This window comes from Malus sylvestris, chromosome 7, assembly GCF_916048215.2.
Source record: "Malus sylvestris chromosome 7, drMalSylv7.2, whole genome shotgun sequence".
NCBI classification, from domain to species: Eukaryota; Viridiplantae; Streptophyta; class Magnoliopsida; order Rosales; family Rosaceae; genus Malus; species Malus sylvestris.
Genome location: NC_062266.1, coordinates 18,588,152 through 18,606,747, shown reverse-complemented (window position 1 = coordinate 18,606,747; position 18,596 = coordinate 18,588,152).

Here is an 18,596-nt window from a genome sequence, read left to right as displayed (position 1 = left end):
CTTTAATCTCACTCAACCTTAATCTCTTCCTCGTCAATCTCGTTACTGGCAAGATAATGACTGAAAAATTCCTTAACAACCGTCTATAGTAGCCTGCTAAGCCAAAAAGCTCCGTACGTCAGTCACAGTTCGCGGTTGTTCCAAATCCTCCACCCCTGCTACCTTGTAAGATCCACTTGGATACCTTGAGCAAATATTACATATCTTGATTCATCCAACATTGGCATTTACTAAACTTGACATACAATCGATGTTTTCTTAATTTCTTTAATACCAAGATAAAATGTCGAACATGGTCCGTTTTCGACTTAGAGTATACTAGAATATCGTCAATGAAAACAATAACAACCTATCTAGATATTGCTGGAATACTTGATTTATCAAACCCATGAAAACAGCAGGCACATTCGTCATCCGAATGGCATTACCAAAAACTCATAAAGACCACAACGATTCCTGAAATCAGTCTTAGGGACGTCCTCACTGCTAATCTTCAACTGATGATAACCAGTCATCAAATCAATCTTTGAAAACACACAGGCACTTCTAAGTTGATCAAACAATCATCAATGTGTGACATTGGACAACGGTTCTCAATCGTTACCCGATTCAATAGACTATAATCAATGCATAACCTTAATGTCCCGTCTTTCTTTCTCACAATAAAACTAGGGCTCCCCAAGACAACATACTAGGTTACATAGAACCTTTACCAACCAATTCCTGCAACTGAATTTTTCAATTCCCTTTACTCAGCAGGAGCCATTCTTTAATATAAGATCTGTACTTGGAAATAATTCAATAGTGAATTCCACATCTTTATCTGGCGGCAATCCAGGTAACTTATCTAGAATTACAACAGGAAAATGTCTAACGACCTTTACATCTTCCACACTACTCAGAGTAGCATCATTTAGCATCATAAGAGTTAAGTATCCTTGGCAGCTTTTCGATAACAATCTCTTTGCTTTCACAGTAGAAATAACGACATGTCTCATTCCACTTTGCTCATCCACAAAAGTAACCTCTGGTGATACAAGGCGATGAAAAGTAACTAATTTCCCGTAGCACTCTATATTGGCACGATCATACTGCAACCGATATATGCTTAGTATAGCATCGAAATCCACCATATCTAAAGGGATAAGATTCACTGATATACTACATCTTCTACAATCACTGGACACCCTGAAAACACCATACTAACATAGAATGACCTGTCTGCTTACTTGTTTAACGAATCCAATGAATAAGTTATTAATATTACAGTCTGCAGCCCGCAATATTGATAACTCACTGTTGTCTTGATAAGTAAGTAACAATTCCCAAGGGTGAAATATTACCATCTTGTCCTTCATTGGGAAATACATATGCACGCTTCGATCATGCTCCTTTACTACTTTCTTTGGCAACATCGTCAATAACATATGTTTATACCATACTTGACCAATCCCGAAACTATTGAGCACTGGTCAACGTTATACCGTCAAGGACCCAGAAGAGTTTCCCTCAAACCAGGAGGCCAATCACAACGCGACACGTGTCGACATCAGAAGCCAATCATAGTACGACACGTGTCAACATCAGAAGTCAATCACAACATGAGTGCTCGTTGCCCCTGTAGACATCAACCATCATCTAGGTGCCCCCCAACACGGAGGGTCACCTCACTTCGACATGGGTATCCCTGATGAGGAGCGAGCTAATCATCAAAACATTGATCAATATGAGACTTCTTTCAACCCAGATGCTTCGACCCGAAGTAGAAGAAGTGGAGGAAGACACCTCATTGCAGAAGGGTTGGAAGGATCGAAAGCCATTTATTATGACTGCCGAGACTTTCTAAAGTAACGTCGAGAGAATCCTCTCCATATATGCTGGAAGATCAATGACCAAGGGTTTCTAAAAGACTCGGTCCCCTCCCACGACCCAGGCCAGCTGCCAATTTAGGGAAGGAACGACAGGTCCCAGAGGAACATGAAGGTGTGGGGGACTCTGAGGTATTCTGACAGACTCGCCCTAGAAGTTAGTACGACGAGTCCAAGAAAAAACCACACGCCCTTGCTTAAATTTTCCTACTTCCAAGAGGCGATAAAGACTTACGAAAGAAAATTCCAGTGGTACATGACTCCACTCAGGACCCTCTTGTCCTACAGCTTGAGAAAGTAAACAAGTTGCAGGCCGAATGTTAGGCCGAGATACCTGACTGGAACCAACCCAGGCTTGGCCCTCTCACAAGAAGGATCATCGACACCCCCATTCAAGCGAAGACAAAACAAAAGCTTGGTTTACAACTTTATACTGGAATGGAGTACCCAATTGAACACCTTAACCTCTTTGAGTCCACCATGGCATATCGGATGCACACCGACGAAGAGCGATGCCTTCTCTTCCCCTCCACCCTCTATGGCGGAGCTCTAAACTGGTATTGCCGTCTTCCACCTGAGATAGTAGACTCATTTGAGGAATTGAGGAAACTGTTTGTCTCCCAACACATCTTCCAGACCAATCACTTGCATTCTGCAGATGACTTGTACACTATTCGCCAGAAGCCGGACGAGTCACTATGAGAGTATGTCGGTCGCTTCAGCCATGAGTATTCTCGCTACGCTGAGGCAGATGACAAGACCGCCCTCAAGGCCTTCACGGCAGGCCTACGTGATTGTTTCTTCAAGTACATGATCAATGCCAACACTTCAAAGACTTACTTTGAGGTGATGGCACAGGTTTACAATCACGCCTCCGCCGAAGCAAGGACATACCAAGGGAACCCCCATATGGTTAACCCCTATCAAAAAATGGGAAGTGGAAGTCATGTTCTACCAAGTGAGGAGATATTGGCCATTCAGACACCTATTGCATCATCTCCTACCTCATTTAGCTACTCGCTAAGTTACCAAACGTATATGTCTCTTGGTAAGAGGAAGGATTTTTACTCTCAGTAAGCCCAATATAACAAGAGGGATAAAAGTTCGTATCAAGATAACCAGGGGTGAACGTACCGTCGACTATTATGACAATGGGGCCAAGCCTTACTCTTTTAAAGTGAAGGACTAGGTACTGAAGGAAATGCTATTATAAGAAGGCATACACATTACAAATGTTTTGACTCTCAACCGCTTGAGATCTTTTGTCACACAAGCCATTCGGCAAATATTTAAAGAATAGGGAATTCAGACAACTTCTTATGAGTCTTTTGCGTTCCTAGCACTGGAACACTTAGTTTACGCTGACCTACCCTCATACTCCAACTCAGAGCTTCAACATGCGTACTTTGACACAAAGTATGTGATACTAAGTGTTACAACCAATATGGTTCACATATCAAAAGCATGGATCCCTTTATGCATAGCAAAACATTCATAAGCATCACTCATATCAATCAACATAAACATTATACATTCTAACACATTCATACATAAACATCATACATTCCAACACATTCATACATAAACATCATACATTCCAACACATCCATACATAAGCCAACTGTGCTTTGAAAGGGTTCAACATACTTTGTGTCTTCGACACTTGCTACAATGTGCCCCGATACCTTGCCCTTATTCTCACTAACCAGGTAATGAAATGTGAAGAAGGAACTCATCTTCATGCCACTAACCAGGTGATGAAATGTACAACCTGTACTCTAATATCATTTGGCAACTTGCCACTCATGCCACCAACTAGGTGAAGAAGAAACTCATCTTCGTGCCACCAACCAGTTGATGAAATGTACAACCCGTACTCTCCTTCATGCCACCAACCAGGTGATGAAATGTACAATCCGTACTCTAATATCATTTGGCAACTTGCCACTCATACCACCAACCAGGTGAAGAAGGAACTCATCTTCATGCCACAAACCAGGTGAAGAAGGAACTCATCTTCATGCCACCAACTAGGTGATGAAATGTACAACCCATACTCTAATATCATTTGGCAACTTGCCATTCATGCCACCAACCAGGTGAAGAAGGAACTCATCCTCGTGCCACCAACTAGGTGATGAAATGTGATGAAAGGTGATGAAGGAACTCACCTTCGTACCACCAACCAAGTGATGAAAACAACTCACCATTCATTCCACCTACCAGAAGACAAGTGGTACAACTTGTACATGTGAACTCCTAGCATTCACAAATAATCAAAAACCCTAAAGCTTGACAACTCAACTAGGGGAGCACTTATGCCCAACAAAAGTTATATTCACCAACATAGTCTTATTGCAAGCTAACAACAACTTCAGTGCATGACATACAAAGATCAAGCTATTCAGCCCTCTTGCATCTGTTTCAGACATTTCCCCTCTATAACAATGCAAACACTACAACTCGTAGAAACATTCACACTCTTGATCAAGACAATGTGAAGCAAAACCAATTTATGGTGCCAACAAGAGCTTCATCAAAGGAGTTCAACCACAATTCTCAAAAGCTTAAGACACTCTTGATCAAGACAGTGTGAAGCAAAACCAATTTATGGTGCCAACAAGAGCTTCATCAATGGAGGGTAACCACAATTCTCAAAAGCTTCACACACTCTTGATCAAGATAGTGTGAAGCAAAACCAATTTATGGTGCCAACAAGAGCTTCATCAATGGAGGGCAACCACAATTCTCAAAAGCTTCACACACTCTTGATCAAGACAGTGTGAAGCAAAACCAATTTATGGTGCCAACAAAAGCTTCATCAATGGAGGGGAACTACAAGGTGTGGCTTACATCACAATCTCTTGCTCAATAGTGTGGAAGCAAAATTTGTATATGTTGTCTCTCCCACATTTTCAAATTTCTAGTTTCCCAAAAAAAAAAAAAAAAAAAAAAAGGAAATTCAACAAAGCTTCATCAATGGAGGACAACTACAAATTCTAAAAACCTTCACACTATCTTGATCAAGATAGTGTGAAGCAAAATCAATTCGTGGTACCCAACAAAGCTTCACCATTCACCAACAAAAGCTTCATCAATGAAGGACAACTACAAATTCTCAAAAGCTTCACATTATCTTGATCAAGATAGTGTGAAGCAAAATCAATTCATGATACCCAACAAAAGCTTCAACTCCAAAGCTTCACCTACAAAGCTTCAACTCCAAAGCTTCAACTCCAAAGCTTCACCTACAAAAGCTTCACCCACAATAGCTTCACCTACAAAAGCTTCACCCATAAAAGCTTCACCTACCACAAAAGCTGCACCTACAATAGCTTTACCCACAAAAGCTTCACCCACAAAAGCTTCCCCCACCACAAAAACTTCACCCACAAAAGCTCCCCCCCACCACAAAAGCTTCACCCATAAAAGCTTCCCCACAACAAAAGCTTCACCCACAAAAACTTCCCCCACCACAAAAGCTTCCCCCACCACAAAAGCTTCACCCATAAAAGCTTCCCCCACCACAAAAGCTTCACCAACAAAAGCTTCACCCACAAAAGTTTTCCCCACCACAAAAGCTTCCCCCATAAAAGCTTCCCCCATAAAAGCTTCCCCCACCACAAAAGCTTCACCCACCATAAAAGCTTCACCCACAAAAGCTTCACCTATAAAAGCTTCACACTATCTTGATCAAGATAGTGTGAAGCAAAATCAATTCATGGTACCCAACAAAGTTTCAACCTCAAAGCTTCACCTACAAAGCTTCACCTATAAAGCTTAATATATATATATATATTTTTTTTTTTCGGAAATTCAAAAATTCAAAAATTCGAAAATTCGAAAATTCAAAAATTCGAAAATTCAAAAATTCAAAAAAAAAAAAAAAAAAAAATTGCCTAGGCCTCATCTTCTTTGGGCCTAACAACTTTCATAACAAATATATGTGAAGGAGGAGTTTTGGGCTACCACTTAGAAAGGAAAATGGTGAAGTTTTGTTACTTTGGAAACTTGGCTACTAGCAAGACACCTCTTTCGTCAACTCCCTCAATCGTAGACTTAGGGGACTCCTACCATATGCTAATGGACCTTGATACTCGGATGTCTCACGACCACTCAGTGACTTGGATTTTTTCAAGTCTCTAACCGAGAAGTTTTCCTCACTTGGAAAATTAAGGGAGCACTACCTCAACCTACATGCTTCACTCACAAAGCTTCAACATACAAGATTCAACAAAAGGAAAAATTCAAAGAACTTAGTGAAGAAGGCCTTGGTGTATTTAACACAATACGTTGAAATGAAGCAAAGCTTGTTTTTTGATATCTCCGATAAGTAACAAATATGTACATATACATGAATCAAAATAAACAACCAAGAGGGAGCCTTCACAAAGGTTGCTCAGGAGAAGTCTCAGCAGTCGGCAGAGCCCCAGAAAGAGGAGGCACCAGAGGGTGATTATTTGGAGCCTCAGTACTAGGCAGAACCCCAGAAGGAGGAGGCACCAAAGGTTGATCATTTAGAGCTTTATTACGCGGTACAACCCTAGAAAACGAAGGCAATAAATGCCTTTGGAACAAACCCACAAACCTCTGATGATCAAGTAAAATCTGACCATCAGATTCCTGCAGCTGGTCGAGCTTCCTCATCATGTTTGTAACATAGTCACGTGTGAGCCTGTACAACTATTTATTCTCATGCTTGAGCCTTCTGATCTCCTGTTTGAGACTTATCACTTCAGCCACCAATGATTCAACTTGGCGGCTTCGAGAAAATAGACGTTGGGCCATATTAGACATAGAACTTGCATACTAAACACTGAGAGCTAGAGAATCCTTAACAGCCAACTCATCAGACCGTTTGGAAAGTAGTCTGTTATCTTTAGGAGTGAGAAGGTTCCTGGCCACCACCGCAGCAGTCATATCATTCTTCATCACAGAGTCCCCAACTGTAAGAGGACCAATAGGGGATAAGAAGGATGGGCGCCATATGTTGTCTTGAGAAGGCATGGCTGCCTCTTCACCAAAGTTCAAGTCAAAACGACAGTCGGATGGGCCAGACATTCTTAGAAATGATGAAGGAGAAATGAGGTGCAATAAATCTATGAAGTAAGGGGAAAATTCCTAAAAGCAATAACTTTCTGAATGTACTTCTTGCACACAATTGGTGCCCTTATAAAAGAAAGGGCAACATGGCCGTTGGTTCTAAAATCAAAGAGGCACCACTCTCCGGATTCCGAAGAGGCATTACTTTCCATATGTAACATCAGCTTCTCGAGTACCACAGATAACTTTGCCAAAGATCTCTGACAAAGTTTAGACATATAAATTTTGAAGGTTCAGCTACCTTACTATTACCACAAAGGTAAATGAACAACACCACTGTTTGAGAACTAGAAAGTCCCAATGTGTGTCAACCTCCATGCTTCGTGGCAAGGCAGACTGGCAAAAATGCCCAACCTTTACTCACATTCGAGCAAACACTCCCAACAAGATTGCTTGCTCAAAAATGGAAAAGGCACCGCCCCTCCGAATCTCGAGAGCCAGACTCCCAACAGGATTACTTTCTCAAAAATCGAAGAGACACTGCTCTCCGAATCTCAAGAGTCAGACTCCCAACATGATTGCTTTCTCAAAAATCGAAGAGGCACTGCTATCCGAATCTCAAGAGTCAGACTCCCAATAGGATTGCTTTCTCAAAAATTGAAGAGGCACCGCTATCTGAATCTCTAGAGCCAGATTCCCAACAGGATTACATGCTCAAAAATCGAAGAGGCACTACCCTCCGAATCTTGAAAGCCAGACTCCCAACATGATTACTTTCTCAAAAATAAAAAAGACACTGTTATCCAAATCTTAAGAGTCAGACTTCCAACAAGATTGCTTTCTCAAAAATCTAAGAGACACCGTTCTCTGAATCTCGAGAGCCAGATCCATGACATGATTGCTTATTTGAAAACCAAAGAGGCACCGCTCTCCGAACTTCGAGAGCTAGATTTCCTTGGATAAAGCTTGTCTGGAATCTTCACACGCAACATCAGCTTTCCAGATACCACAGACCATTTTTTCAAAGTGCTCTGACAAAGTTAAAACACGTGAAACTTGCAGCTTCTACTACATTGCTATGACCAAGAAGGGTAAAGGAATATCACTACTACTTATTATTAGGGAGACTCCTATATATGTCGACCTCCATCCTCCACAGCCAAGCAGACCTGCAAATAAAAAAAAATGCTCAACTTTTCTTCACATCCGAGAGGGCACTCTCAGCAGAGTCTCTCGAAATACTCAGCTTCTTTTCCTCCCGATAGTACCTCTGCAAACAAGCCACACCAGAGCAAAAGTATCTCATATCATCAGGGTTAAAAGCAAGAGTATCCCATATCATGCTTTTTCCCTGTCTTTTCCTTTGGCCTTGTTCTTACCTGCAAGACAATGAGAAAGAGAGCAATCAGTCAGCACTTGAAATCAGGCTTCCAGTCAGAAACTGACTACCTGGAACCCCTTGCCTGATTACTTACCTAGCATTGCTCTCGAGTACTCATCTTCAACATCTTATGCTTCCAGAAAAGATACCACATCTGCCTGAGGAACAGATAGGGCAAGTGAGAAGGATACAAGGAAGCATGTGGAGATAAGTGTAACATAACACGTGCCGATACATCCACTACTTTGTCAACAGCAAAAGTATCCCATATCATCAGGGTCGAACGTACTCTAGATTTGATGGACTTGTTTTGACCCTCAAATTCTTGAGTCGGCCTTATACTCTGGAGGAAACCAGAAAACTCTCCAGCCCAGTTCAAGAATAAGCTTGTGGAAAGTTACTTCTTCAAAAGCAAAAGTATCTCATATCATCTCTTCTTCATTTGCTTCTCCTTATCCTTGTTTCTGTTTACGACACAAGGAGAAGCAAAACAATCAACTGGAAGCTGAAGTCGAACCTCCGATCCAAGTTGCTTGCTTGGAAGTCTGATTGCTTATCTTGTCTGTTACCTCATTCGGCAAATCTCCTAGCTCGGACTTGGGGGACTCCTACTATAGGGTTTGTATCGCACTTGACCAAGCTCGAAACTACAAGTAAGCTTCAAGTGAAATTGATACATTACCTTGTGCATCTTCATCGGTTAAAGAAATCACCCCTGGATGGAGGAAAAGTGCTTCCAAAGAAGATGCCACATCTACATATGAGACAGATAAGGCAAGTGAAAATGATACGACACTTCGGTACTTAGAAGTTTTGTGATTACTCAATAGCTTGGATCTTGCAAGTCCCCAACCGAGGAGCTTCCCTCACTCGGGAACTTAGGGGAGCACTGTTTGTACCATACTTGATCAATCCTGAAACTACTGAGCACCAGTCAACGTTATACCGTCAAAGACCCAGAAGAGTTTACCTCCAACCAGGAGGCCAATCACATCGTGAAATGTGTCGACATCATAAGCCAATCATAGCGCATCAGAAGCCAATCACAACACGACACGTGTCAATGTTAGAATGAAACTAGAAACTCTCTTATATAAATAGAGATCATTCTCTCACAATATTTTCGAATGTCATTTGTACTAAATCATTCACTAGTACTCACTAAAGGAGAGCTTGAACCTATGTACTTGTGTAAACCCTTCACAATTAATAAGAACTCCTCTACTCCGTGGATGTAGCCAATCTGGGTGAACCATGTACATCTTGTGTTTGGTTCCCTATCCCTATCCATTTACATACTTATCCACACTAATGACTAGAGCAATCTAGCGAAGGTCACAAACTTAACACTTTTTGTTGTACCAAAGTCCTCGCTGATTTTGTGCATCAACAACATAAAATTTCTGCATCACAACCAATGAACTCTAGCAAAGTGACCAAAATGTTTAACGTACCCCTGATCACTTCCGAATGATTCTGAGCATCTTACAGTGATATGTGACTAACACGTCTCTGGCTTGTTATCGTCCCTTACGACCTCTATTAGCTTGATTACTTCGCCCCTGCACACCACAGTTTAACTGACTATAACTACTAGATCCAGGAACCTGCTAGATCAGCACTAGTGGTGGCAAAGAAGACTGTTGGGCATCTACTGATTCTAGGGACAATTTGCAGCTCTATGTCCCATTGTCTACATGTAAAACATCGACTGCTTTTTCGTCTACACTTTTCAAAGTGTCTATTATTGTACCTACGGCACAAAGTACATTTCCTTTACCAATATATCCCTGCTTCAGGGATCTGGGACCTCCAGTGAATCTACCACCTCTTCTCAGACCAGTAGCATTAAAACTTCCGCTAGAAGAACTAGAGTTAGCTCTACTTCTTTTGAAGCTCTGAGTTTTATGAAGTCCCTGAGATGACTAACCTTAACTTTTATCATTTTTCCTCTGATTCCCATTCTTTTCCTCTTCTTCATCACTATTATTGAACATATTCTCTTAGTCTTCAACAAAATCTCGTAAAACTCCTGGTAAGAAGTACAATGGGTAGTGGTCGCCAAAGAACACCACATCTTCTTATTACTCAGCTTAAAATGACGTAACATCTCAACCGGATTAGCAGCAACAACCGAATGGTAGCGAGACAATCAATAAACCTTCTATAATACTCATTCGTTGTCACTTTTCCTTGTCTCAAATTTGTAACTCTTGTTTCTTACCATTCATATAAACCGGAGGAATAAATCTTTTCGTAACAACTCTTTAAACAATTCTCAATCAGCAATTTCCTCTAGCATCAATTGATGAACCCTCTGTCCTTACCAGGATGCAGATTCAGTACTTAGAACCAAGTAGTTGTCTCGATCCACCTTTCCAAAAAAAGATTCCCTTGACTTAGCATAACGCGGAACGTCTTTTCCAATGATTGAGCCATCGCTCTGCTCCTTCAAGTCCTTCATTTTTCCATAAAATGATTTAGTTTCAACTTAAACAAAATAGTCTCGAGATGAGTCATTTGGAAAAGATGGATACTAGACTGAATCACCCTAGCAATAGCTTCCCCTATCTGGGCTATATCGGGGAAACTAGGCTCATTAGAACGACGTGGCTCTTTACGAGGTGGTATAGTTTTGACAGAAGACACTAGGAAATTATCAAGATATACAGGACTGTAACCTAGGCTCTGATACCAAACTGACACACCCCGACCAAGTCGAGACTTGTTGGCCATCACGTGAGCGTGACGTAGCCTTGTGCGCAAAGCGGAAGCGATAAAGAATAAGGAAAAACGAACAATTTAAAACTAAGCAACTAGCAATTCCCATTATGAAAGGATGCTAGAGAGGGTCTAAGTGTATAAATACACTTTCAGAGCAATAAGAACATCTAGTTGCAGTCAAGTAGGACAATTACTAAAATACAACACCCAAAGGTGAATCCTACTCTTTCGGATTGTGTCAGAACACTGTTGGATTCCTCGTGGCCACCAAACTCGGCTACCTAAAACCTGAAGAGGCGAAAAACAAAGTTGAGTGGGTCAGTAAAACACATTTACATGAAAACCTTATTTTCCTTTAAATATACTAACCCCTCGCCGTAAAAGAAGTATAGTTTTTCCCAGATTAAGATATAAGAATATACATAAATAAATATATGTAATTATATCATTTCAATCATGCTTAACATAATCATAAACATATGTATGCCATGCCAAGATATAACAAAGTAAGCAATTCAGGTAAGAATAAATTCATAGAAATATGATATGTTAGCTGGAACCCCTATGGTAGTTTGTACGACTGAATTCATAGCTTAAAGTCAATCTAGCCGGAGTCACTACAATGACCTGTACGGCAATATACTACACATAAGTTGGAACCACTAAAAATGTCTGTACGACAAGATTGGGTGTAATATAGTTATGCTCAATTTTACTCTCTCATAATAGCCGGGCGATAAATCGCTAGTCACCTACGAGTCGGAACCATAAATAAGGTCTGTACAAATCCAATATGAGCATATAGTGTGGCAGGTGACATAAATAAACAGGCCTGTATCATATCTCTGGCTAAATCATAATCACCCTAGGTGCAGTTTTATGAGCTCAACGTTATTAAATCACATATCACATCATCAACAATTCACATAACCAAACATAACTTACCTGAGCCTCCACAGCACCACACACACACACACACACACACACACACACACATATATATATATATAGCACCACATATCAAATCATACCCGAAATATAAATGCATATGCATGGCATTTATGACATATCATCATTTAAACACATTTTTTTGGGAAAATATCAAGTATATATATATATATATATATATATATATATATATACTGAAATTAACTGCCCACTTACTGATATGTAGCTGGGTCGTAACCCTCGTGCCTAGCCTGGCTACGCTCGTCCTCCGGATAGGTCTCGCCTATAGGAGAAACAACTAAATAAACGTCACTTTAATGCACATATACCAAACCATGTAATAACTTCTCATACATAGCTCAAATTGGGTATATGAATATACCACAGTGACCTACACAACGTCACGATCACCCAGGAATTTTTAAAATAATTTTCTGACCCCGCACGCGCCGGCCAAGGTACGGCAATACGCGCAAGGAATCCTGACGGATTCTACAAACGGCGTCAGGAATATTCCTCGAAATATTCCGTTAAACCTAATGAAAACCGTTACTCTTAACTGATGACATCAGAATATTTCGTCGTCTTCTTCCTAAATCCTCGGCGACCGTCGCCGTCGCCAGAATCTGGGGATTTGGAAAAACCTTATTTTCTCACTCGATTCTTCACCATTTTCTATGAAATTTGCACCAATGGAAAGCTAGAGATGAGGAGAACAACGTTATACCTGTTTAGAACCTGTAATCCACGAATTCATGCAGGAGAATTTCGAGAAAACCGGCCAACTTCGAAACTAGCTATCCTAACATCCAATTTCTTTAAACGAAGTACTCCGAGCTTCGTAAGGACTTCCTTAAGCTCCCTATGAGCTTAGAATTTCAAAAAACACATGTTTTTACGTTAGCATGAACAATGTTCAATTCGAAGATTCTTGGTTCACTAGGTTTGGCGAAGGTTTTCATACCTGAAACTGGTATGGATGAGCTCATTGTGAGGAGATGAAGACAATGCAACCAAGCACGATCTTGATCTGTGCGTGAATGGGTGAGTTTGGTGCTCGTCCGTATGAAGGAGGAGGAGAGAGAGAGAGAGAGAGAGAGTGAGTCTGAGAGAGAGGGCATGGGAGTGAGAGAGAGAGAAAGTGAGGTGTAGTGTGTGGACCAAATCTCTCCAACCAATCAAAATTTAGTCTTTCTTAGTTCCTAAGTGGTTCCAAAAACTTAGGAAATCATAATTAAATCCAACTTAAATACAAGTCATACACCACACAACTTAACGTCCAAGGGTAAACTAGTAATTTCACGTCAACGAAAATTATTTTCCGGAACGAGCTGTCACAGTATATATATTTATTAAGTAGCCTTAAATTTATTATTGTGGTTCGGATCGGGTTTTTGTTAGAAAAATATATTATTGTGGGTTTTATGTAAAAAAAAAATGAATTTGAAGGAAGTAAAGTCACATTTTCAGTCAATTTTATAATATTTTTTTTTAAATATATAACTTGTGTGACACCACAATGGGGTCATTGCGCAAAAACCAATAGCGTGACATCATAATGTACACATGCGTCGCGCAAACCAATTTATTTTTCTTTTTTATTTAATTTTATATTATAATTTTTAAAATATAGTTGTTTTCATAAGTTTTTATTATTTTTTTTAAACTTTGCGCGACGAATATTAATATTTCGTCGCCTAACCCTTATTTACTTATTTATTATTATTTTCTTTGCGGGATGAATACACATTTGGTTGCCTAATTCACCGTGCAAAATCCTTAAATTTGGACAGGAGCCAAAAATGGGACATGGGAATTATTTTTTTTTTTAAAGACTTTGCACGACCAATCTCTATTCTCTCTCTTCACTATCTCTCACTCTCACTCACTCTCTCATCTCTCTCACTATCTCCTCTAATTCTCTCACACTCACTCCTCTCTCTCATTCTCACTCACTCTCAATCTTGCCAAAAGGTATATTCTCCCCAAAATTGAATTTTGTTCTTTTCATTAATATGTGTTTTTGGAGTTAATTTTAAGTTTGGTGCGGGGTTTGGGGTCGAGTATACAGGGTGATGGGTGGAGTTTGGGGTCAGATTTGGGGTATACCAATTTTTGGGGAGATTATGCCAATTTTTTGGTATTATTTTATGTAATTTTGTTGGTTATTTGACCATATTTGTTTTTTTGTAGGGAATCGTCGAGACTTTGATAGCTAAAGTTGAGGATTAGGATGCTATTGAACCATATCCCCCGCCACTACTACCACCACAATAGACTTGTATTAAGATTTTATTATTGTACTTTGTTAAGTTATGTGTACATTTTGAATACATTATATATATTGGATAATTTGATCACTATTTTTCATATGTAATTTTATTTTGAATATGTCAATTTAAATTAAAATAATTAAAAAAATCATACAATTAAACTAAATTTAAAAAGTAAAAATTCAAAAAATCTTGCACTACCAAATATTTTGTCGGGCAAACAATTAATATACGAGAAATAATAAAACAAAAAGTCAAAAACCTTGCGTGACAAAATATTTCGTCACGCAAAATATTAAATTAAATTATTTTAATTAAAAAAAAAAAGAAAAATCTTTGCGAGATTAAATGTTACTTTGCATGAAGAATATTTCATCGCGCAAAATATTAAATTAATTTAATTTACTTAAAAAACAAAAATCTTTGCACTACGTAGTATTTCGTCGTGCAAAATATTAAATTAATTTAATTTAGTTAAAAAATTTAAAAACAAAAATCTTTGCGCGATGAAGATTAATTTTTGTCACGCAAACACTATCTTCACGAGCTTTGCACGACGAACCATACGCGACCAAAATTTCATCGCGAAAGGTTTTGCATGACAAAATTGTACTTTGCGCAACAAACTTATTTTGTCGCGCAAAGTGTTTTTTTGTGGTAGCGAAATGTGGGTTAAGTCAGTTGACTAGTGCAACAATACAAGTTCTCACTCAGCTCCTTGTATAGTAGAGTCGTTTAGAATAGTCTTGTGTTTAAAATTAGCACTTTTAAGGTCCGTTGTTTTCAATTATATCATAATATTCAAATATTGGAACTATATAACACAACAATGTTGGAATTGCTTTTATAATAACTAAAAGCACTTTCAAGTCGCTAAAATGTTTCTAACTATGTGTAGACATCGAAATTTCGGTAAATAAATGTTGACCGATAAATCAAAGTTTCAACGCTCATGTATTACATAAATTTTACACGTAGCGTGTGTCTAAACAAAAAATCAAAATAAGTTGGAAAAGTCATCAAACAGGACACGTGTCAACACCTGACAGAAACGACTTATTTCATCTGGAATATTATATTCAAAATTAGGCCTTGGAAATTTCTATAAATAGAAGGCTAATTCATTCATTTAAAAGAACCAAAATCATTAAGCAAGCTCTAAAGCTCTGAAACTCCGAAGCTCTCAAGCATCCAGGTTCCCGAAGAATCAAGAAAGCTTTCTTCATTCTTCGTTCTTCGTTCATCGTTCATTCCAAGATCAAGCCCAAACGGCCCTTTGGATCAACAATCATCCACCAATTCAAGATCAAGCCCCGACGGCCCTTGAAGAAAGTGTTCTTCGTTCTTCGTTCATCGTTCTTTCAAGATCAAGCCCCGACGGCCCTTGAAGAAAGTGTTCTTCGTTCTTTGTTCATCGTTCTTCCAAGATCAAGCCCCAACGGCCCTTTGGATCAACAATCATCCACCAATTCAAGATCAAGCCCCGACGGCCCTTGGATCAACCATCCACCAATTCAAGATCAAGTCCCAAATGCCCTTGAAGAACATCCACCAATTCAAGATCAAGCCCCGATGGCCCTTGAAGAAAGCACCATCGTTCATCATTCGTTCATCCAAGATCAAACCCCAACGGCCCTTTGGATCAACAACATCGACAAATCCACACATCCAACCGTTCTTCAAGATTAAGCCCAAAAGCCCTTGAAGATCCATTCATCACTATTCTTCAAGATCAAGCCCAAAAGCCCTTGAAGACCCGTTCATCACCGTTATTCAAGATCAAGCCTTAACGGCCCTTGAAAAAACACTCATCCTTAACATCAAGCCCCAACGGCTCCTTGAAAGATCCACTCAAATCCACCTTCAAAGATCAAGCCCACGGCCCCTTGAAGAAACTTCCAACAGTTCATCCAAGATCAAGCCTCGACGGCCCTTGGATCAACGAAACATCCACAAATCAACACCTTACGGAGATCGAATCAGAGGATCAAATTTGAGAGAGATTGTAACCCAAAAATCTTCAAATACAAATATTTGTTTGTGCACGTCGTTCTTGTCTCTTTCGTTTCGGGAATTTTCCGTGTTCACAAATTGGCACGCCCAATGGGACAATCTCTACCTCTCATCTCTTTCTCTGTTCAAGAAATTCAAGCGCACTTCCAAAATTAATGGCATCAAGGAAGGGTCAAACTGTTCCCGCAACCGGCGCAAAGAACAGGAGCGTCCTCGTCGCAAGTGGTGTCACTTTGGGCATCACGACTCGAAGCATGGCAAAAGCTACTTCTGCCGCCTCTTTCACCTCTGCATCAACTCTGCCAAGGGAACAAAATCACCCAAGGCACGAGCCTTTGATCACCTTAGCCTCACTAAGGGCACCAAGGGGGGAAAGCCCAAGGAAATACTCTGAATCCATGCTCTCCGATGCCGATTCAAGCGGCAGTTCAGCCATGCAAGTCATGACCATTGGAGTAACTTCAATCGATGAGCAGCTGGCTCAGATGAATGAAGCAATCGCAAGGCTAACCCAAACTGTGGAAGAAAAGGACTTGCAAATTGCAGCACTAGTCAACCGACTGGAGGCGCAGGACGGCGAGAAACCCGACCCGAAGATTGATCCTCTAAAGAAGGAAGACGACGAAGAAGAAGAGCCTCAGGTGGAGAAAAATGATGTGAAGCCGGAGCCAGACCAAGCAGCGGCACTCATGGGATCTTTTTCTATCCATCAGCTGCAGGAGATGATCACCAACACCATCAAGGCACAGTACGAAAGGAGCTCACATACCTCCTTGTTCTACTCGAAGCCCTATTCCAAGAAGATTGATGCCCTGAAGATGCCAAGGGGTTATCAACCACCAAAGTTCATGTAGTTTGATGGAAAAGGAAACCCGAAATAGCACGTTGCCCACTTTGTTGAAACTTGCAACAACGCAGGGACCGAAGTGGACTACCTTGCCAAGCAGTTTGTGCGCTCGCTGAAAGGAAACGCCTTTGAGTGGTACACGGACCTAAAGCCTGAGTCCATCTACAACTGGGAGCAATTAGAGCGGGAATTCCTCAACTGCTTCTATATCACCCGCCGCACTGTGAGCATGCTAGAGCTAACGAGCACAAAGCAGTGGAAGGACGAACCAGTCATTGACTACATCAACAAATGGCGCACTCTAAGCCTCGACTATAAAGACAGGCTCTCGGAAACCTCTTCAATCGAGATGTGCATCCAAGGCATGCAATGGGGTTTGCAATACATCCTTCAAGGCATTAAACCACGGACCTTCAAGGAATTGGCCACTCGCGCCCATGACATGGAGTTGAGCATCGCCCATCATGGGAAGAAAGAACCGATCGCCGACTACAAGAACGACAAAGTTGTTGGGCCAAAGGAGGAGAAGACTGCGTGGAAACCCACCAAAGAGACAATGACGGTCAACACAGCTCCCATCAAAATCTCCACACGAGGCAAGGCGATTCAAACCGAAGCTTTTCGTAATCAAGAGATGCGTAGACGCACTTTGAAGGAGCTTGAGGAGAAGACTTATCCATTCCCCGACTCTGATGTGGTTGCCATGCTGGATGACCTGTTGGACAAGAAGGTGATCGATTTGCCTGAGTGCAGGATACTGTAAATTCCACCGTTTCATCAGTCATCCAACTGAAAAGTGCTTCGTACTGAAAGATCTCATCCTGAAGCTAGCACAACAAGGGAAAATCGAGCTTGACCTCGAAGACACGGTTGCGGCACACACTACTACTATCGTGTTTGGATCACTTGATCATGTGCCTTTCCGAAGCATGCATGACCATTCCCGTCAATGTTCAAGTCACAAGACACCAACTACACAACCATCACCGGGGGCAAGCAACCAAGATACAGCTACTGGTGATAAGAAATGGTGGACATCGGCGACCTACAAAAAACCGAGGAAGCCAAGACCACAAGCCACAAGGCCAAAAGAGGAGCCTAAACCCGCCCCTCGAACTTCAGTCTTCGAAAGGCTGAATTATTCAAAACCTAGAATTTCGACACTTGATCGCATCAGTGGTCGAGACCAAACTTCCGTCTTCAAAAGACTTGAGACGCCAACACCGCAAAGATCTGTCTTTGAAAGGTTATCAAACCCCAAGAAACAAAGCGGCACAGCTAGATCTCCTCCACAACGGTCGGCTTTGGACAGACTTGAAGAAACTAAGAAGCCTTCTAGAAACAGGAAGACAACGCCAAAGGGAGAAAAGCTCGACAGTCTAGCAAGAAAAGACGATGTTCAAAGCTTGATTCCTTCAAGGATGAAGCGCCAAGCAACTTTGGAAATCGACACAAAAGGACCACTGAAGGTAAGGAGGCGCACCATCATCTACACTGGC